The sequence below is a fragment of the Mytilus californianus genome, unplaced genomic scaffold, assembly GCF_021869535.1.
Source record: "Mytilus californianus isolate M0D057914Y unplaced genomic scaffold, xbMytCali1.0.p SCAF_7, whole genome shotgun sequence".
In the NCBI taxonomy this organism is placed as follows: Eukaryota; Metazoa; Mollusca; class Bivalvia; order Mytilida; family Mytilidae; genus Mytilus; species Mytilus californianus.
Window position 1 is genome coordinate 67,398,889 of NW_026262723.1, and position 23,615 is coordinate 67,422,503.

A 23,615-nucleotide genomic window follows, 5' to 3' on the forward strand; every position below is an offset into this window, starting at 1 on the left:
TGATGAACTTATGTAGTGTCTATTTTCAAATTGGTTTCCTTATAACCCTGCTCTGGCATTTTTGCGTTAGGAACACGGCCCTGTCAATGATGGGATGCCTGTTGTTGAATGTTTAGTTTTCTGTAATGTTTTGTTATTGTTGTTTTTCTTAATATCGTCATTTTGTTTTTGACTTATAATTTTTATTGAGATATGTAAACGCCATACGATAGTATAGGACAAACCAGATATAGGTTTCTTCGGTGATCATTCGTTTTATGAAACTTGAACTATTTGTTTTTTTTCAATCTGTTTTCCCCGTTTCAAATGAGGAATACTTGTAAAATGAGTAGGAAAATCAACAATGTTTACACTTAAGCATGACGAGAAGTACATCGGATGTCTGTACTATATGTGACAAAATGTAGTAGAGTACTTTCTGGTTACCATTTATCTGCCTTTATTTTCAGATAAAAATTAGGCCTAATGGATTAACATTTCAATCATCAATGAGATGTAATGTTTAAACAAATTGGTAGGTTCACAAAAAATATCTTTGGATTTAAAAATTTGATTTATCATTTTAAAGACGTATTATTCATAGTCAGAAGAACATTAGAAGATGCAAAATTTTTATAAAAAGACATATATCACTATGAACAGAACAAAGAATTCGGAATGGCAACAACAGTAAAAAAAAAATACCACCTAAAACCTTATGATTGATCACAATATATTGAGTCTTGAAACACTAAATTTTTCAATACTCCGATTAATGAAGCAAAGACTATTAAGTCATCGGTTTGTGCGTTCGTGCATTCGTTCTACCATTCGTACGTGCATTCTGTTAACCATTGTGCCCTAAAATAATAAAAATTGTCATTTAGTTTGTATTTCTGTTCTATTTTTTTAATTGTTATCTGCGCCACGAATTTTATTTATATTTTTGCTAGGATCTTCTTATAGTTTGCAATTGATATGGTACATGGTATAGCTAGTGTTACGAAGAGCAAAATCATTTTTCAGTTTGATTTAATTGTAGGAGGAATAGATGATATGATATGATATGAAATGATATGATCATTTTTCAACAATTATACGTGGGTAGCATGCCGATTATTTCCTCATTAACTATTTGTTGTATACGTCATGATTTCAACGTGTGAAATTATATCTACCAGAAGTTTCCTATAAACATCTGAGTTCCATATTTTATCCCTCCTGATAATAATGTTTGCACTTATAGTAATAGCTTGTGTAGGTTTCTCATGTGCCAATTCTGCTAATTAAATAATCTCCAGATTACCATATGTCAATGAAAAAGCATGATAAAAACACTTAAACTCTTGAAATAATTATCTGAACATTACGGAAAACATAATTTCAGGAACAATATAGAAAATTGATTTATGTTTGGTTGGGTTTTCTTCTTCAGTACAGCAAAATATCTCATAGCTCAGATTTATTTTGAAACACGTTTTTATGGTGACCGTGCTACTTGAAATCATTGAATTATACCAAGTTTAACTCTGCCCTTTCTTGATTACTTAAGCATGCACCCTTTAGCAGAATATGTACAAGAGCTATTGGATAAGAAAAGTATTTTGTTCAATATTCTATTTTTAGTTTCCAATAAGATAAACAATATTCAATAGCTGACTCAGTTATCAATATTGGAATTATCACAAAATAACACATCTACTGGAAGTAAAGTTTATCCAGTCGTTGTATAAAATCTCACTACTTCGAAGGCATGATCTGTCTTTCCCTATTAGTGCTTCTCTATAAGGACTGACCACATATAATTCTATCATGGGAACCTAATGATGACTACCATTGATAATATTCTTTAACTTTCCTTTCGATACAGGCTACTTTTTCTATTCCTATATAAGTGGTTAACGTGACTGCATAATTAAAATGCTAGAACACTTTAAAAGGAAAGGGAAATAAATCTCCATTCTAACTGTTATCAGCACTGTGCATGATTGTATGACAATTCAAAGCAAAAATAAATCTATTTCATTCATGCCATTAACACGTTGTAGATCAAGACAAAATATTCAAACGTTTCGTGAGATGTGAAAAATAGACATACCTCCTGGCTACAGCATTTTCCATTTTGCAACTCTTTGATCATCTACTATGTCGTCATCAATACTCCAAAATGCAATGTCAAACTATTAGAAAAAGTTGTTACACCGATAAAGAATATGCACTGTACAAATGATAGTTCGTCATACAAACGATCATTGACATTGACCTGAGAGATGTTTGTTCGCCATGACTCTATACATGACCTGGAAATACAAAGAGTGCCAGTCTTGGATCATAATCCTTAAATGTAAAAACTGAAGAGTTCACATTTCTTCAGACTGCACTTTGTTGACATCGTATTTGTTATGTAGCACAGTTTATATCGGCCGAACATTTAGATACGAGCGTTCCTTACAAAGATATGTAGTAAGATAAAGCGTTTTATGTCAAACTTTGGTTAAGATTTCGTTTTTTTATTAAGTTTATATGTTTAAACTTCGTTTGTTTTTGGCAGTATTTTTACTTTTGGATGTTTTCATTTTTTTTCTCTTAAAAAAGAAATATAACAGAATAGCAATCAAGATTGTGATCAAGAAATCACAGAGAATATGATCATTAAAGAATCATTAATCTTGTGCACAAAGTTTTTGTAAACTGAGATTCACATAGTACTTGTCAGAGTGTTGGTGGGATGTCTGGTATCAATAATCCATTTTATACAACACCTGGAAGTTGTTGAATTTTAGCAATATCTTCGCTTTGATGTTTCAATGTTATGTTTTAAGTGCTGTAAGTGGTGAGAAATTGGTATATTTATTTGTTTTTATTAGATAGTATGACAAGCATTGTTATAAATCTTTCTTAGAACATAATAAATCTGTAAATATGTGTTGGGCTTTATGATAGTTTAAAAGATTCCGCTAAATTGATAGGGATTGTGTAAGTGGGGGAAATGGAAAGACTAATATGCGGTTAGTCTGTTTTGGCTCATATGTCTATAGCTCTCTCCTTAAAACAATGACTCAAAAATGTTGAAATTTAACACATTAAATTTTAATTAAGAGATATACAGAATACGTTTTTGACGGACACTGTTGTAAGCAGGAGTTTATGCAGTACGATTGGTAACCGAATCACCTTGTCTGGTATGTATGGAGTGTTTAGAAAAACCATGATACCATGCCAAGATAAATGTACCGGTCTCGACAGTTATACCCATTTCTTAGTTTTAAACTTAAATAAACTGGTAACTCGATGATATTTTAAAATGCATATTGTTTTTGAAATATAAATGGTTAAAGTGTGAAGGGATAGAAGTAAAGGCAGTAATGTTTTCGATAAGAATGCAGACTGTTCTTTTTTTTTTTGGCATACTGGTTCAAACTATTAAAAAACCATGGTATCTTTGAAGAATTTATGTTCAACACTGGGTTAATGCCACTGGATGTTTCGTTCCTGCAGGGTATCCCCAGCCCAGTAGTTTCTGTTCGTGTGCTGACATGTAATGTTATTAATTGATACAGTCGTTGTCTGTATGTTTACTGATAAAATGTTAAATCATTTAAAACACTTAAGTATTTCTACTTCCAGAAAGAGATCGCCTTAGTCAAACTGGATATAACTTTGAAAATGTTTTCAGTTATCACTGCTCTTCAACTTTGTAACTGAGATGGTTCTAGCGCCACTGATGAGTCCTATGTAGACGAAACCAGCGTCTGATGTTCCTTAATACAGCTTGGTATTTTTATGAGTTTTTTTCATTCATGTTTTATATATCCAATTTATTATATTGATTTCAAATAATTCTCTTGTTTGACTATTATTTCTGTTAATTTTGTTCACACATTGTTGTCAATATAATTGAATTTGATGCGACTATCATACAAGTGAGAGGCTTAGCTAGCTATAAAACCATAAGAAAATGCCTGTACCAAGTCATGAATATGACAGATGTTTTCCATTCGTTTGATGTGATTGAGCTTTTGATTTTGCCATTCGATAAGGAACTTTCCGTTTTGAATTTTCCTTTGAGTTCGGTATTTTTGTTATTTTACTTTTGACTCTGAAGGCAATGTTACATGTACACGATGATACAAATTACATGATAAAGGATAGGGATATAATCAATGATGTGTATACAATGCTTTAATCCGCAAATTTTCACTTATGTTCAGAGTAAATATTATACAATTATTGTCTTTTGATGAGGTAAATATGTGGTTTTATTGACTTTTGAAAAACTGATATTCAGAGAGGCCAACGGCCGAAGTGAATATCATTTTTCCAAAGGTCAATTAAACAACATATTTACCGAAACAAAAGACAGTCGCAGGTGAATAAACTGTTTTATTCAAAATCCAATTCATATAGAAAAACCTACTAAAATTCAATCAATATGGAATAAATTCTATTATGTAATACAAGTTACTTGTAATTTGTTTTATCGATCCGATATCAGGACTAATGAAAGTCGGGATTACACTTTGAGCAAAAGCACATAGTAAATAATGATGTCTCAAGGAACAAGAACCAGGAATGCTAGATCGAAAACGGACAGTTGTAAGCTCTTCTTTATCTTTATTAACAGCTGTCAGTTCTACAAAAAAACAGCTCAATAACTACTCAAACAGAGTACTTATTGATTGATTGATGTTTGCTAAACGCCGCATCAGCACAAAAGGCTATATAGCGACGAATCAAAGTTTAGTTTAAATATATTGTATTTGCTTAAAAACACAAAATCATGGTTTCCTTGATTGTGGGTTGCTGCTTACAAGGAAGCTATTTTACCAAGTGTTCCAATTGGTGAAGTTGAAATTATCCCTTCGAAAAGTTTACAGACGCCATGGCGAGTTGGTTGACCGTTATGTAATATCCTTTTCACAGATGACAACGGATATGTTCCAATTGTCGTAACCAAAATCCCGTCCTCTTTTCCTCGAATGTGACATACCGAATCGAAAGGCGTTTTGAAACAGTCCAATGTAAGAACAGAAAATGTAAATATTCTAAAATAACAGAAACTCGTGAATTTTTAAAATTTATAGGTAATAACTTATACAATTTCATTAAAATTATGGGTGACTTTCAAGCACAATTTTACCATAATACACCAATCATTGCGTCATAAGAAAATAGGTATGACCAAGTTCTTGTGTATTTTTTTTTTAACTCGCAGGGTCGAAATCAAATATTCAAACATACTGCATCGTAAATAAATGAGAATCTGAATAATACACTTTATGAATAAATCTGTTTCATAAGAAAATTAAGCATGCAAACCGTGTAAATTTTCCTTGTAGACACTAAATACATTGTACTTGCAGAAATATACCAAAATTACAGTTTGTAGCGACTTTTTACTATTTTCAATTGGGTTATATCCTCATAATTACGCCCTAGTATATAATGATTAAAACTATCTACAGCTATGGTCATTTATTGAACAATAATTGTCTCTGAATTTTGTGTTCAGAAATACGCAATATAAGGTTACTAAATAAAGATTAATTTTAATTTAAGTTAATATTTAACATCTTTTGAATATCTATTACCCTGGTGTGAAATAAATTCCGATGAATTCATGTATTTTTCTTATTAACAACCGAATTAGAAGACCGCATATAAATATAACAAAACACAATTATTTGATGAATGAATACGTTTTGCTGAAAGATGAAATCGTCACATAGACGTCATGAAAAAACATTAAAATATTTTCTAAATTTTGTGTAAACTATAAGAATTCCCAAAGTACAAAGGTATCAAGGGATAAAAATAAAACGATTACAACTAAAGACTTCTTGGTTGTATAATGTTCAGTTTCTATGTTTAATTCTTATCATATCATAGGGTTTTATTAGTCGTAAGCATCATTTCCAATTTGCAAATGCACATAAATAACATAAATGTACAGTTAGACACACTTAAAAATCAGACCATAGAAATAAATGATAAGAATAGATTTATTTTTACTTAGACATGAATATTACGGTAGTTTTCGTGACATTTTGTAGGTCAAAACATATTTCAAATAATTCATCTCAAAGGTGAATATATATACATGCATAGAGTCTGGATAGTCAGGTTCGGTAGGTACAGGCAATACCAACAGTCAGTGCTTTTGTACTTAATTTTTTTAATTATCATGCTCTGTTCTAAGGTTAAGGTTAAGTTGTTTTTTTTATTTACGATTTTGGCTTTGATGTTTAGTCCCTTTTTTATTTGATTGTCTTCAAGTTTTGCGTATTTTAAAATTGAAATTATACTACATAATGCCGATTCATATGTTTATCAGTAATTGTAAAATACCCAAAGATAATGTGTTATTTACAAATTTTACTTTCAAAAACTTTAAAGGGAATAATTAAAAAATGGAAGTTTAAAAACCCGAATTTATGATAAAACACACACTATACTCCACAAAAGTTTTTTCTAGCATTTCTGTCAATATATATTTACCACATTACTGCTTATTTATTTGTTTAAATGTATTCATTTGTTAAAACTTACGTTTTCCTCTCATTAGCTGTGTGTAGAAGTAATATTTTCAATTATTCTTGAATTTTCTGCAATATAACATTAGAACGTACATTAGAACGTAAGTATTGAAAGTTGCTGACAGTTGATTCGTGTCAATAAACATCTTAACCATGGATAAAACTGATAAAAATCTACAATATTTCGTTTATAAGCACGACGCTAAATATACAAATTCATACGTTATGATAATCACAAACAAAAATTAATGAAATATTTACCTGTTTTTGTGATGTATTTTTTTTCTCAGCATTTCGGTAGTGCGTTCAGTAGATTTGATTTCCAACAATGAGACACAAATATGTACAGAATAATACAAATTAATATCTATTTCAATAAAGAAGTTGGATCTGACACGGTTGGCTTCTCCAATCCATCAACTAATTAAAACAGTAAGTATATAATGGATTTATCAAATTGCATGCGTATAATGGAATGAAAATATCATTGGTTAAGATTCAATGTTTAGAGAGTATGTAAGTTTTTAAAATATAAAGATGAACGCATTGCAAAATATTACCAAGAATGCTGATCCTGAAACTCATTTATTTTTTCAACGATATGGGGTACTGTTGCTTAACACATATTTACAGAAACTATTCCATACAAAACTGTACAAGTTAGAATAATTATTATTATAAACTGGTCTGTTGCCTAATTTTAATTTCGTATTTTGTTCGTGTACGTTTGCTGGCATATATATATGCTGGATAGTTGCCATATTGAAGGTTTTTTATGGTGTTAACAGATCAAAGTAAGTCAACTTGAAAGTGAAATTTTCGACGAAATTGAATTATTCCACCACGCAAAGATAATATTTGGATGGATTGCCTGTACCAAGTCAGGAATATGACAGTTGTTTTCTATTCGTTTGATGTGTTTGGGCTTTTTATTTTGCCATTTGATAAGGGACATTCCTATTTGAAATTTCCTTGGAGTTCAGTATTTTTGTTATTTTAGTTTTTTTCATGTTTGAAAACAATGAACAATTTAACTTTATCATATTTTCACAGTTTTTTTTAAACACTTTGTCATTTCTCGTGATTACGCAAAAAAAGGCGTCCCTGGCAATACCTAGTCTTGAAATTATAATGTTTTGGCAATCATTTAATTTAGTCTTTGAATATGTCATTTCTTGAAACTTTACTACATGCATATAGCATTTTAATAGGTTTTCGAGTGTAAATATGATAACAATATTTCAGATCGTATGGAAATTGTTTATTTTAAAGCACATCATTTGCCTTCTATTGTTATTCAAACCAGCGTTCATGAATATTTTATGTTTACTACCATTTTCATCACATATAAGCATTGATTGGCATAAAACTATGAAATCATTTATACTGATTGAATGCGTAGATTTTACTATATCATACAAAAAGTGACAATAGAGAACTTATTTACTTTGTGCAATGAACATGTAAATTATGGGTTTTTGTCATTTTTTATTCATTAGTCATAGCTGAAAAAACATGTACATCATGAAATTATCAATTTATTTTCAACAATTATGTTCAGATAATGTGCTGTAATTGTTGAAATTTTATTGTATCTGTAGAAGAATAAAGGCGACCGTAGTTTACCATCAAAAATACATTACAATTACATTTGAACCAACTGTGCTCCTCTTCTTGCCGAATTGTTCTTTTATCTATATGAGACTGACCTCATAAAGGATCTTCTTAGGACGAATTAAAAGAAGCTAGCAGTATCCTTTAACTTCAGGTTCAGCTATAAAGATGATGGCATCTCACTAAATAATTCAGAGTTAGGTGACTATGTTGAACGCATCTATCCCTTCGAACTTGAAACAAAAGGGTCGGTTGATAATAAAACTTTACGACAAAAGAGATGATTTCCCAATTGTGAACTTTCCATTTCTATGTAGCTAAATTCCAGCAGCACCTGTATATGGAGTACATTATATAATATCTCCCAGTTGATACGATATTCGAGAGCTTGCATTTCATATCACGATTTCCATGATAGAGGATTAATGCTAACAAGGATTCTATTGAACCAAGAGTTCCAAGTGGTGAAGTTGAAATCATCCCTTCGAAAACTTTACGGACGCTATCACGAGTTGGTTGACCGTTGTGGAATATCTGTTTCACAGATATGTTCCAATGGTTGTAACCATAATACCGTCTTTTTTCCTCGAATGTGACTTGCCGAATTAGACTTATCACCAGATCGTACTGTCTTACATGAGCAACATGACGGGTGCCATATTTGAAGCTTAATCTGCTAACCCTTCCGGAGCACCTGATATCACCCCCGGTTTTTGGTGTCGTTCGTGTTGCTCGGTCTTTAGTTTTCTATGTTGAGTTTTGAATACTGTTGCTTGTCTTTTCGTTGTTCTTCGTTTTTTGCCATGGCGTTGTCAGTTTGTTTTCGACTTATGAGGTTGAATATCCCTTTGGTATCTTCGTCTCTCATTTACCAATGTTCCAATCTCGCAAATCGAAGAAAAAGAGACAAATCAAGGTATCAAACAAAATTAACTGAGGGAATCTGATGAACTCCAAAGTGAGCGAGACCGGATGAGTTGACAGGGTAAGCGTCTCCTGTTATGAATGCGTCACCGCCATACGAATCCACACTCAGTCAAAATGTCCCAATCGGGAATAGGATATAATCTGTAAAATTACAGATCAGACGTTTCTGAAAATACTGGTTTCTAAAGATTTAACATAATGCATCCATAGGCAAATCGATCTCATAAGTTAGATTAGTATCTGAATATCATCTGTAGAGAGATGTACTCCTTTCTCTGTTATCTCCCTTGATGATTCCGAATCTTTCCCCCCATAAATCTTACATTCCATTTTTGCAGTACGAAGTCACCATTCAAAATGACTTGACTTTATGTAAGCATAATGTCTTTGCAAACATACCTACACTGTGAAAATGTGACACTCCTATTTTTCTTGTCATGTGAGTTGATTTTCTCCATGATGTTCATGCTTTACAAATCTTAACCCTAAATCAAGTACGTTGTGTACAGATCATCAGTCCTATTTGTATGCCCCCCCCCCCCCCCCCATCGAAGGCGAAGGGGATATTAAGTGTTACCCTTGACTGTTCTTCCTTCCGTCTTTCAGTCCGTCCGTCCCATTTTCGTTTGTTTGAAGCTTGAGCGGGGGCATTCGTTTCCTCAGACACATTCTTATTTTATTTCATAAATTTCAAGCCTGTTATTTCTTTCTGTACTGGCACAAAACTCGTAGTGCGTAAAGTTTAACTTAAGTATTGCAAATGATAGTGCAAGAAGGTACATTTGTAAACTGATATTTAGATCAGTAATTTACCAATATTAGTTCCTGTTGGCTTTTCACATTTCCTGTGAATCTTTCATCTTTCAATTTCCATACATCATTTAAAATTGCGTATAAAGAAAAATAAATGGGGAATATCATCTACTTTGAATATGTTAGAGGGCACTAGGTCGGTCTATATTAATTTTCTAACTGCATTACAATAATAAATTTATGTATTTTACACAGAAAATCTTATGTTATATGTTTAAGATTTGAAAACGAAGAAGAACAATTAAAATAAAGTTCTGCAAGAGCCATTTTTCCGAATCCTTTTTTTTTTCCTTCTCTTTTTTGAGATATTCAAGAAATCAAATATGTTATAAATAGGGTGCCAGGTATTGTTTTAGATACGGTGTATGTCTATTTTGATCAACTAGTGTTGTGTTGTCTTTTTTGCTTTAACCCCACCTCTACTTAAATCCTTTTTCACTCAAAGAGCGAGACAACATGGGTGGAGAAATTATTTTACGTGTTGGGTTTGGAGCACGTAATATATTAACTGACGTCTAAAATATACGAACAGTGTCAAATTTAAACATCAGTTCGAGTTTCCAGACACTTAATTTCCACGCTACACTCTTAAAAGATAAGATGAAATTAAATGGTATCCCATTATGAGCTATATCATGCAATAAAGATTCACACCGTAATAATTGACAAACATTTATTATTTAGAAATATTGTTTATTGGAATTCCAAACAGATATATTAAGGTATTAAGGAGATCCGACTGTGTAAGAGAGTTTGTAAGAATGATAAACTTAAGACAAGCGGATTACGGTAGACAAAACAACCCATATAAATGATAAGAAATAATAATCAAATTAGAAATATAATAGATATATACCGAAGTTTCTAAAAAAATCAACTAATTGCCAAACTTTTGAAGCGATACTTTTTAAATGCTAGGTTGATATTAGTACACGAGTTTATATTGAACGACTAAATAAAAAAATTATGCAACCAATTTTCCCTGTTGATTCGATTCATCTTTATGTAACATAAAAACATTTCATGTAGCAGTATATTTACATAACTACTTAAAACTAAGCGATTGTGGTTGACATATCTGTTTGTTCAGGTAAATGCTAAATTTATACAATCATCAAACATTTTCACTTTTTGAAAATTGCAGCCATTTTATTTACAAGGTTCGGCGCCGCGGGAGATCATGACATCGGAAAAGGACTGTGACGCCATTGTTTAGAATGGTACCTTTCGGAATTTTTGGTCTTCAATGCTCTTTAACATCGTACTTAATTTTGGTCTCTTGACTTCTTTGATTCGAGCGTCACTGATGAGTCTTTTGGAGACGAAACGCGCGTCTTGCTTACAAATTTCAGTACTGGTATCTATGGTGAGTTTTTATTATAGGTCTGGATGCAATATATGTGTTTTGGTGTTCATTTAAGTCAATATAAGAATATAAAAGTGAAATAAAATAAGCAGCACTTCAATAGTTAGCAAGGAAGAATTTGTACATTTTACTTGTCAATCAATCGATTTGACTGTTTGCTTAACGTCTAGTGGCAAATATTCTATGCATTGTTAGAACGGAGAACTTTGCAATATCATTTTAGACGAAAAAAAGTAAATTAAATACATAATAAAATCAATAGAAGAAAACAAAAAATAACCATGTTTTTCAATATTCTCCACACCCTAAGCAGTTCAGATCAGATTGGTAATTTGTATTGTTTTGTTAGGTTGTTGTCTCATTAACGCTTTTTTCTTCAATCGTGTTATCATAAGTATCAATTTGAATATCAGTATATCATATACCACCGACTACTTTTCGATTACTGTTCATCCAGTATTCTAAAATGCTAAAATAATTAAAATAGCAAATAAAATAAAATGTACACATCATTTATAATTTTTCACAAATGCAGGAATACAGGTTATACAATTATTGTACAAATAATATAAGTGTGTAGGAAAAAGATACGTTTGAGAACAGAAGAAAACTTTTGAAACAAAAGAATAAAAGTATGTTTCTGTGTATACTTTAAGAAGAAATTGTCTCACCACTCTTGTTTACTTGTTGAATGGCAAATTACAAAAAAGAATATAGTTAAATTAATTTTGTCGTTGCAATTTTTATTTTTATAAATGTCTATTCTACACCTGGCGATGCATTAAAAAAAAATCTTTTTAGCAAATCAAACTTATCTTTTTTTGTTAAATAAGTTAAAATAACATAGATGTCTCCATTCAAAAATAAATTCATACGTGAAAAAAATATATTGATACACCTGCTGACAAAGTGCGATTCGAGAAAATATTGATTCTTATTTCATCACCTTATCCCCAAGCAAAATGTTTTTTTTAACCCCAACTTGCATTTAGCATTTACCTTCTGATTCCATCTGCAAATAGAAAGAATACTACAATGTATATTGTATTTCAATAATTGCATCTAAAATAATCAATAATGTTTTTGAATCTTACTTGACATAGACATTTATAATTAGTTCTGTGTATAATGGACTTATGCAGCTATGGGTAGTTCTGTTTATAATGGGCTAGTAATGCATTTATAAACAGTTCTGTGTATAATGGATTAATGCATTTATAGGCACTTCTGTGTATAATGGACTAATGTAATTATAAGTATTTGTGTGTATAACGGGCTTATGCAGCTATAGGTGGTTCTTTGTATAATGAACATGCAATTATATGTAGTTTTTTTGTATAATGAACTAATGCAATTGTAAGAAGTTCTGTGTATAATGGACTAATGCAGCTATAGGTAGTTCTGTGTATAATGGACTAATGCATTTATATATAGTTCTGAGTATAATGGACTAAAACATTTATATGTAGTTCTTTGAATAATGGACTAATGCATTTATAGGTAGTAATGTGTATAATGGACTGTTAATTTTGTGTATAATGGACAAATACATATATTGTTAGGGGTGAACATGGACTAAATTACATATAATTATTCTTCCCTTAGTTTTTTTATTTTGTATTTACTTTGTATCATAGGTCAAATTTATTTGTTCAGTGTATGTTCACTGGTGTTAATATGTCTTTTGATTGATTTAAGCCATTTCAATTGATATTTTATAGTGTGTCTTTCTATGTTGTGATGTTACACTATTGTTTTAGATAAGGGTGAAGGTTTGGTACCATTAAAACGTTTAGATCCGCTGCAGTTGTTTGCACCTGTCCTGAGTCGGGGGTCTGGTGTTCAGTGGTTGTCGTTTGTTGGTGTGGTTCATGGGTGTTTTTCGTTTCTCGTTTTTTGTGTGGGTAGGACCGTTAGTTTTCCCGTTTGAGTGGTTTTACACTAGTAATTTTTGGGGCCCTTAATAGCTTGCTGTTCGGTATGAGCCAAGGCTCCGTGTTGAAGACCGTACTTTGACCTATAATGGTTTACTTTTATAAATTTTGACTTGGATGGAGAGTTGTCTCATTGGCACTCATACCACATCTTCTTATATCTATATTATACATTTTAAGTTTATACATGGACTTATAATTTATAGTTTGTTTTGTGTATTAAATATTTTATTGATAGATAGTCTTGTGTGTGGAAAAATACATAACATGTTACTTTTATTATTCTTCCCTTAGTTTATTTATTTTGTATTTACATTGTGTCATAGGTCAAATTTATTTGTTCAGTGTATGTTCAATGGTGTTAATATGTCCTTTGATTGAGTTAAGCTATTTCAGTTGATATTTTATAGTGTGTCTTTCTATGTTTCGATGTTACACTATTGTTTCAGAAAAAGGGTGAAGGTTTGGTACCATTAAAACGTTTAAACCCGCTGCATTTGTTTGCACCTGTCCTAAGTCAGGAATCTGATGTTCAGTAGTTGTCGTTTGTTGATGTGGTTCATAAGTGTTTCTCGTTTCTCGTTTTTTATAGAGATTAGACCGTTGGTTTTCCCGTTTGAATGGTTTTACACTAGTAATCTTTTGGGGCCCTTTATAGCTTGCTGTTCGGTGTGAGCCAAGGCTCCGTGTTGAAGACCGTACTTTGACCTATAATGGTTTACTTTTATAAATTTTGACTTGGATGGAGAGTTGTCTCATTGGCACTCATACCACATCTTCTTATATCTGTATACATGTATAGTTACATTGTAGTTCTGTGTGTGTACATTTATAGTTAGTTTTGTGTATGGACTAATACTCTAATAGTTAGTTCTGTGCATGGAATAATTCATTTATTTTTATTTAATACATATGTGTATGGACTGATACATTTATATATATTTATATGTATGGACTAAAACATTAAAGTTAGTTATGTGTTAGGACTAATACAAAAAGTCATTAACAGGTAGTTATGTTCTGTTTACGGACTGAAACGTTTATAATTAGTTCAGTGCATGGGCTAATTTATGTATTATAGTTAGTTTTGTGCATGGACTAATACATTTATAATTAACTCTCTGAATGGACTAATACATTAACAGGCAGTTCAGTTCTGTTTACTGACTAATACATTCATACCGTACTTATTTCAGTGCATGGACTAATTTATTTATTGTTAATTCTGTGTATGGATTTATACATAAATAGTTAGTTTAGTAAATCGACTTTAACATTTATAGTTAGTTCTGTACATCGACTAATGCATCAATAGTTAGTTCAGAACATACCGTATAAACAGCTATAAAAGGCATCGACATGACATAATTTGAAACAATTCAAGTGAGAAAATAAAACAAAGTACTAAACGAAAAAACAAATATGTAAGAGACAGCAACAATATCCGACCACTGAAATATCCTGACTTGGGAGAAACAAATATAGAATGTGGCGGGGGTAAACATATTTTTGATCGCTCAACCCTTCCCCTTACCCGCAACAGTGGTGTAGCAGTATAGCAAAAGAAAAAACTAAAACTAGAGGCTCTAAAGAGCCTGTCTCGCTCCTAGGTATAAGAGCATGTTCACCAACGGACTCTCTTCAACATTGTGGACTAGAATAGAATTCATGACAAAAATCTTTTTTTATTGTTGATCAATTTTTCTGTTTACGGTTCCTCTCTATTTTCTTTAGTTTTTGCCCAAAACACAAAAACGGTAAAAAAAGATCAATAAAGGCAATCACTCCTATAAAGAGTAAACCAACAGTTTCGGCAAAATTTTACTTATTTGAAGATCTTGTCTTGCTGATTATTTTAAATATTTTAAAGTGTCTATCTATCTTTTATAGTTTTCAAGATAGTAGGCAAAAACGTAATGTATTGGTAAAAATCGTCAATAAAATATTATTATTCTCGAAATTTATACATATTGTATATGCTGATTCAATATATGTTGTTACCGTAGATTGCTGGCAACCGAACTGTCAGTGATATATAATTAAACATAACAACATAAATGATGCTAACTGAAAAATGAGGTTACCCGCAGACCGCTGATTATGGCAACCGTACTGTCACATATATATATAAATTACTACCACAGATAATGGTAACTGAAGATAGGATTAAAACAATTTGGAAATCACCGTGGGAACACAGGTGGTGGATCGAAACCCTTACATTGTTCGTCTGTACTAAATGATCCTATTCATAAAACAAAATGTTTTTTGATGCAGCGACTTCTGTAGATCACAGGCCAAGTAAATTCAAAGTCTCTGTTGGAAAGTTTGATAACTTCGATCTGACTTCTTCACATGTCCTGTCTGTCCGAATGGCCAAATAATATAGGTATTCAAAAATTGACAGCTGAAACATCTGATCACCTGAATTTATAAAATACAACAAAGCAGTATCTAATTCCAATGCATTGTATTTACAACACAAATAGAAGGTCATACCACATCAATTTTCTAAATTATTGATGAGAAGCTACTTCCGGTTTACTCAAAGGTACTATTGGCGTCCAAGCATATTTTTCTTCATATTGATTCAATAAATATATGTTTCTATATATTTTTGCCTGAAATAAGGGAGATAATTGTCAACTTCCGGTTAAAAATGTCACATCCGGTCTCACATGATAGCTATATTTACACTGATTCCAAAAATATATGGTTTCTGTATACTTTTGCCTGAAATAAGAGAGAAAGTAGGTACTTCCGGTTTATGGAAGGTCACTTCCGGTCTTAAATGATAGGTTTATGTATACGTATTTAAATAATATATAGTTTCTAGGTACTTTTTCATTAGATAAGTGCAAAAATGGCTACTTCCGGATTACTCAAGGTCACTTTCGGTTTACATTTTTCAAGTTCATAAGTCACCCAACATTTTGCAAAAGACTTTATGGTTTTATCATGTACCAAATTAGAGTAATAATCAATTAACCTTAAATTTAATCATTTCAGGGACAATAACTCCTATAAGATGTCATTAGATTGTTTCAGAACAAATGAAACATATCTTCATCATAAAAAGGCAAACATTTTGCACTAGTTCTTTTATATATATCTTTAAAAATGACAAAGGAGATCATAAAACAAGGAAAAGTCCAAATTTAGAATATGACCTTGACCTTTGACCTTGACCTCAATTTCATTTTAATGAACCAAAGACCCTAAATACATATACCTTAGGTCTCTATCACTTACCATTCATGCCATACATTCATGTATCACTTATGTCAAATACAGAAGGGGAAATAACTTTCATATGGAGTCTTCGTATCGCTTCCGTCAAAATTGGACAAAAAACCTGAGGATATAGCGAGCAATTTGGTAAAATAAATTTGTCGCTTTCTTTTACTGTTACGGAGGAGATGTAATAACAAGGAAAACAGTGTTCTGGGAAATAACTCCTACAGAAAAAAGTGTTCGGTTAAGGGGAGGTCAATTTCAAAGGCGCATAAACTGTGCGATATCATATACCAAACATCAAAGCGACATCTTGCGAAATAAAATTTACACGCAAGAAATAAAAGTGGCGGAAGAAGAAAAAAAAAATAATTAGAACAAAACCAATAGGTCTTTCCACAGAAAAGTGGAAATACCTATAATTAGAGTTTTCTTAAACTCACCAATAACCAAACCAACCTAATGGTACAGCGCACCGTGATACCTGAATTTAAGTACAGGACTTAAATTCTATCAAAACTTAAGTACTCCTACAAGAAGTCGACTGATGATTTCAGCTATTTAACTTATTTGTAGATCAAGTCTTGCTGTTTATGTTTCCATCTATCTATTATAGTTTTTTTCAGATATTAGGCAAACACAGAAAAAAATGGTAAAAATCGTCATTAAAGGACAAGAACTCCAATGAGGGGTCGTCAGACAATTTCAAGACTTAACCTATTTGTAGATCTTGTCTTGTTGATCACTTTAGTTTATTCAAGTTTCTATCTATCTATTATAATAGTTTTTCAGAGATTAGGCAAAAACGCAAAAAAAATGATAAAAATCGTCATTAAAGGGCAATAACTCCAATGAGGAGTCGTCTGAGTAGTTCGACTATGGGGGGGACTTATTAGTAGATCTTGTCTTGTTGATCGTTTTTGGTATACAAAGTTTCTCCCTATCTATTATAGTTTTTCAGATATTAGGCAAACATGAAAATAATCGGAAAAATTCGTCATTTAAGGCAATAACTCATATAAAATGTCGTCTTACAGTTTTGAAGTAAAAAGACAATATGTAGATTTCATCATTCTGGACATTTTTGCTACTGACAGATTTTCTCCATTCATAGTGGTTTTTGGAAAATGACGCTATCAGCGGCATGTTTCCGATACCATTGACCAGAACTTACGGAAGTCGATTATTGCCTCCGCCTACTGCACTCGGTTTCATATTTACTATTTTACATACTAACTGGAATCTGCTTGTATTACGCTACACTCGAACAAAGTGTTGTAGTCGGACGGGAACCAGTTTACATACTTTATTTTATTTACCAAAAAAATATCTTGACCTGTCCATATGTTTTTTGTTATTAAATGGTACTTGGAGCTATCTCTTTGTTATATTTTTCATATTTACTCGAGCTTTCACTTTTATGCACATGTCTTACAATCGTAAACAATCGGTATGTATACATGATAAATAGATCCGTTTTGTTATGGTGTTGGACTTTTTACCCTCCAATGATCAGCAATCGCTAAACAAAATAGTTCTCCTAAATAATGTCAGCCTTTCATGCCATTTCAACTTTGCAATCATTAAAAAAAGTGAAAATCGGAATCATTTTGATATCCATTGGATAGAAACTGGTCTTTATCCAGATTTACGAAGATTTTAAAAATCGGAAATTAGTAATACGGTTATACCCACGCGGTGCGTATGAATCTTTGTTTACAAAACAAGATTTCGGAACGTCTCTAGTTTTTAGATCGTAAGTCACGATAAACTCAAACTGAAAGTAAACAGTTGTTTGTAAGACGCAGGTTTACTCACCATAAACAAGCTGAAACGTTCAGTATGGCATATATTTTAGGTTAAAGACGGTCCCATTCATTTAAAAAGCATTTTGAAAGTAGACGATGTGATTATTTCAGGTTTGGGGAACGAGTAAATTATCACAAAGTTCATTCTTGACGACCTCATAATTTCATCATGTCGATGGTACAAATCGATTTTTTTTGTTTACTGTCGCTTCTCATGTTTTGTATTTAAACGGTCGTTTATTTTTAAACCCGAACCAGGCATATGCATTCTGTAATTGTGCAAATCTTCGTTCTTTGGTCAATTGGCTTATGGATAGTTGTATCAATTTCAACTCTTACATTATTTGTTTTAAAAATATATTTGCATTTCACATGCAATGGCAGTACCTTTCCAATTACTATTTATGTGTTGTGTCTAAATTAAAGTTGTAACACTTTATAGTGACTGGAAAGGGTAGAAAAATTCATCAGATGAGAAAAGGCTGAAGATACTTCAAACGGCACCGAATCATTAGATATTGCATCTTATAAAAAGAAACTGAGATTTGGATAGTTCCACTTCAAGGTAAAAATGTTTATCTCTTGTGAAATGAAATAAAAAAAATATTGTAACACTGTAGTTAATTAATAAAGATACTATAACGTGTATTTCTGTATTGGCCTTATTATTGGTTCTCGGCCAGCAGTCAAAAGGCACCGAATCATTAGATATCGCATCTTATAAAAGGAAACTGAGATTTGGATAGTTCCACTTCAAGGTAAAAATGTTTATCTCTTGTGAAATGAAATAAAAAAAATATTGTAACACTGTAGTTAATTAATAAAGATACTATTACGTGTATTTCTGTATTGGCCTTATTATTGGTCCTCGGCCAGCAGTATTGGCCTTCCGCTTCGCCTCAGACCAATACACCCAAGACATGGACCAATAACAAGGCCAATACAGAAATACTTACGCAATGATATTATAGAATGACAGTATGGTTCAATAGCGGGAATCAGCCCCTCAACTACTTTTTACATAAATATTAACTTCTGGCTTCAACGCTTTGTTCGTCTTGTCTGGAGCTCTTGCTGTAGTTCCAGTTCAGCATGCATTTTAGAGACGTATCCCGTCCATCCTCTTTTGACTTGTAATCTCTGGTGATAGATTTTGCCGCTTGACATTGTATCCTTTCAAACTTGTTTTTTTTTTGTTACCGTGTAGGGGTCCCATACTAGATCCATTCCTAAAGATCTAGATCATTGTTCTAATCTGACACAAATTTCAATAACTGGAATGCTACCCAAGTTGAATATATGGTGACCCACGAGAACAGCATTATCACTATGGAAATTGTGTTTAATACCATGATTGTTCAATGTCAATAACTTAAATGGAGACAGACATTTGACCTGAAAGACATGAAAGGTGGTGTGGGAGTGCAAAATCAAAAACTAACTGACTATGATATGTGGTTAAAGAATGAATATCAATTACATGGGTCAACATGGTCAAGGGCAGAGTTGTTATAAAATAACAATATGGCAGAGAAGTGGTTTCAAGTTTCATATAAAACGACCTGACTGACATGAAATAAAATATCGAAGGAGTATCCCTATTTGTCTAATCTTCAATGTGAAATAAAACTAGTAAAACAATATTATACTATTGTCTAAATATACAGAAATATAATTTGCTTCAAGTAACAGAAATAACTAGGTCACTAGTAACTTATTTAATGAGTATGTGGGGTATAGGAGCTTGCTAACAACAGGCTCTTCATAATCATTTGGTTTGAAAAGGATACTAGTAGTCTATATTCTTGATTGAGAAAAATGTAATTGCAAGAAAAAAATCACATTACTTAGAATACTTTAGATCATTCAGGTAGTCTTTATTTATATGTACAAAAGAACAGCCAGTAGTCATTGGATATTGTAGATCATTCAAATAGTCTTGACCTTTTTATTAGTACAAAAGAACAGCCAGTAGTCATTGGATATTGTAGATCATTCCGGTAGTCGTGACTTATTTATTTATACAAAAAACAGCCAGTAGTAATTGGATACTGTAGATCATTCAGGTAGTCTTGACCTATTCATTTGTACTGAAAAAACAGACACATATACGAAAATCAATTATATGCTTACGAGACATGTTGCAATGTTAAACTTATTACGGTTTGTGAAAATCAAGACTTGCATAAAAAATATCACAATATTAGAGACAGTGGCGTCATTTTTCCTCAGAGCTTTCAGTTCTTTGATTAAGATAATAGACCAAACTTGCATTTTACCCCTATGTTCTATTTTTAGCTATTTCGGCCATGTTGGTTGGCAGGCGGGGCATATTTTTTCAAACTAAATACCCTAATGATGATTGTTGCCAAGTTTGGTTAAAATTGGCCCACTAGTGTCACAGAAGAAGATTTTTGTAAAAGTTAACGACGACGGACGATTGACGAAAGACGCCAAGTGATGAGAAAAGCTCACTTGGCCTTTTACTAATAATGGCTTGACTCATCAGATCTGCACTAAAACCAAGAAAAAACAACTATCAAAAAGACCAAAAACACGAAGTACCGATCTAGGAGTACTCTCAGATACTGGAAGCTTGTTCAAAGCCAATAACAACTAATAAATGAATCGTATTCTCCCAGCCTAAAATTATTATGATTATGGGCTAATACGCACTTAGAGTTAGTTCTGTGTATGGACTAATGCATTTTATGATAAATTCTTGGTATGGACTCATACATTTGTAGTAAGTTCAGTTCTGTTTTCAGACTAACATATTTATAGTTTGTTCTCTGTGTGGATTCATTACTTTAAAATTAGTTCTTGGTAATGACGTATCCATTGAATAGTTATTTTATGTACAACAATGACTACTACTTATTATTACTTAGTTCTGAGTACAATTATTAATTGTAACACTTTTTTTTATTTATAATGTAATCATATGTACGGATATTTAGTTCTTAAATGCACATACATACAGCAACTCAAGCGATATTAAGACATACATAATACTTTAAAATCGAAGTTAAACGAATATATATTATATGTAAAAAGAGACATTAGATTATAACTTACACTTTATTAACAGCATAGTTGTATTTTTTCGACAAAATGGTAATACTGTCTTTTAAAAATCAAATTTTAACGTACAGATAATGTATATGTTTCAGAAAAGGGAGAAGGTTTGGTACCATTAAAACGGTTAATCCCGCTGCAAATGTTTGCACCTGTCCTAAGTCAGGAATCTGATTGCAGTAATTGTCGTCTGTTTATGTAGTTCATACGTGTTTCTCGTTTCTCGTTTTTATATAGATTAGACCGTTGGTTTTTCCGTTTGAATGGTTTTACACTAGTAATTTTTTGGGGCCCTTTATAGCTTGCTGTTCGGTGTGAGCCAAAGCTCCGTGTTGAAGGCCGTACCTTGACCTATAATGGTTTACTTTTATAAATTGTAACTTGGATGGAGAGTTGTCTCATTGGCACTCATACCACATCTTCCTATATCTATTATAACAATAATTCAGTATTAGAACATATTTTTCCAAATTGTAAATTACACCTGACAAAACAAAAGACTAATTTTATATAGAAAACATTAATGTACTCGGGCATACAAATATGGAATAATTTGCCTTTAAAAGTAAAAGATTGTTAATTGTTGAATGGTAATATGCATGTTACAACTACCTTTTAACGGTAGTCTCTGAACACTTTGTTGAAGGATATGCTGTAAATAATAAAACGAGAATGTTCGTATTTGTGTTTACAATTATTTAATGTTATATACATTATGTATATTTCACTTATTTTGCGGACGTTCATCAAGAATAGTTTTAGCTAATTAGGTAATCCTCTTGAAATAAAGATTATTCATTTATTTTATTTAGATTTGTACACTCATAATACATGTTATCTACTATTAAAACATACATTACAGTCACGTGTCATTCCTTACAACAGTTTGGTTATTAAAAACGGAATAGTAAAAGGTTATATTCATTTTTTTATCACAATTAATGCAAAGGAAAACATTGAAAATTGGGCTTCATAAAAATGCTTTCGATTTGCACTCTCTCCTTTTCTTTGTCATTTGATGTTAAGCAAACAACAATCATTCAATTATTACTTTCTTACAATGACTCATTTGCTTATACCACCTATTTATTTCTTGAAAATGAAAAACAATTGTTTTTTTTTTATATGTGCTGCACAGTTTAAATGAAAAATAAAGAATAATCAAAGATAGGCAAGACCATCTTGTGGCAAAAAAAAATCGTTTGAAGTTGAAAAATAAAGTATTACATGACTATCCCTATTCTAAGCTTATCCCCATGAAACAATGACAAACTGTATGTATTTGTTGACATGAGAGTTTATAACAGCCGACTGGAACAAAGCGCTACGTGTGAAAATAACATGACATAATCAACAGGGGTAAATGCTGAAGTCAATAATATTGAACCTTAAAATCTCAAGATAGCGTTTGATCTCTGTGAAGTATGTTTGATCGGGGTACAAGGTTAACTACAGTTTGTCATGAGGATTTACATGATAGAGAAACTACTTAATCCATTGTAACACTAGTCTTTTTGTTATATGAAAAAAAAATCTTGCATAAGTCTTCGTGTTGTTTCTATTGATCAAGTTTATAAATTAGAAGTAAAACTATGGGAAATTTTGTGTCTTAGTATTTCTTATTATTTAAACCGTTGAATAAATCTCTTTTTGAATCATCATTTTAGTCATACATACTTGCTGACTTTTCTGTTACTAGGTACCTTTATCAAGATGTGAAGTGTACAATCGTTTCAATTAAATACTCTTTAAACGATCGGATCAATGACTACATATTATGTTGATAGAAATGTAAAGTATCTTTTCTAGTCTTCATCATCCAAGTAGAATAAAGGCATGTTGTTACAAATGGAAAATGAAAGATTGTTCATAGGTATGACACCGTTGAATTAATTGTTAGTTCGTGGGAACAGAATACAAATTCTTAAAAGAATGATAAATCTTAAGCAATATTTCACAATAATGCATACACATACATATATATAATTTATATAAGTATGAATTTTAAATTGCATATATAGAGTAATGTAAAAGGAAAATAATCAGGTGTTCAATCAGTATGAAATTTCGACCCCACTTTTCTCATGGGGTCAGTAAGAAATCAATGAAGCTAATTGCTTTTTTTTATGCAAAATATGGAATATTATTTAAGGAACCAGGTATTACAATAAATATAAATGTGGTAAACAATACATATAGTTGTATTGTATTGTATTATATTGTATACTATAAGTTTGTTCCTGTGTTGTGCTGTTGCACAATTGTCCCAGTTTAGGGGAGGGTTGGGCGCCCGCTTACATGCTTAAACCCATCACATTCTGTATGT

The 23,615-nt window shown here is 31.7% G+C and overlaps 1 long non-coding RNA gene across 1 annotated transcript; it reads right to left on the reverse strand.

Annotated features, from left to right (window-relative positions):
- Nucleotides 1-432: 432 nt before the first annotated feature.
- On the reverse strand, nt 433-6,587 carry LOC127708797 (uncharacterized). Its single transcript, XR_007985391.1, has 3 exons — nt 6,529-6,587; nt 2,078-2,279; nt 433-840 (listed from the first exon to the last, which is right to left on the reverse strand). It is a non-coding gene; the product is annotated as an uncharacterized LOC127708797 (long non-coding RNA).
- Nucleotides 6,588-23,615: the final 17,028 nt, after the last annotated feature.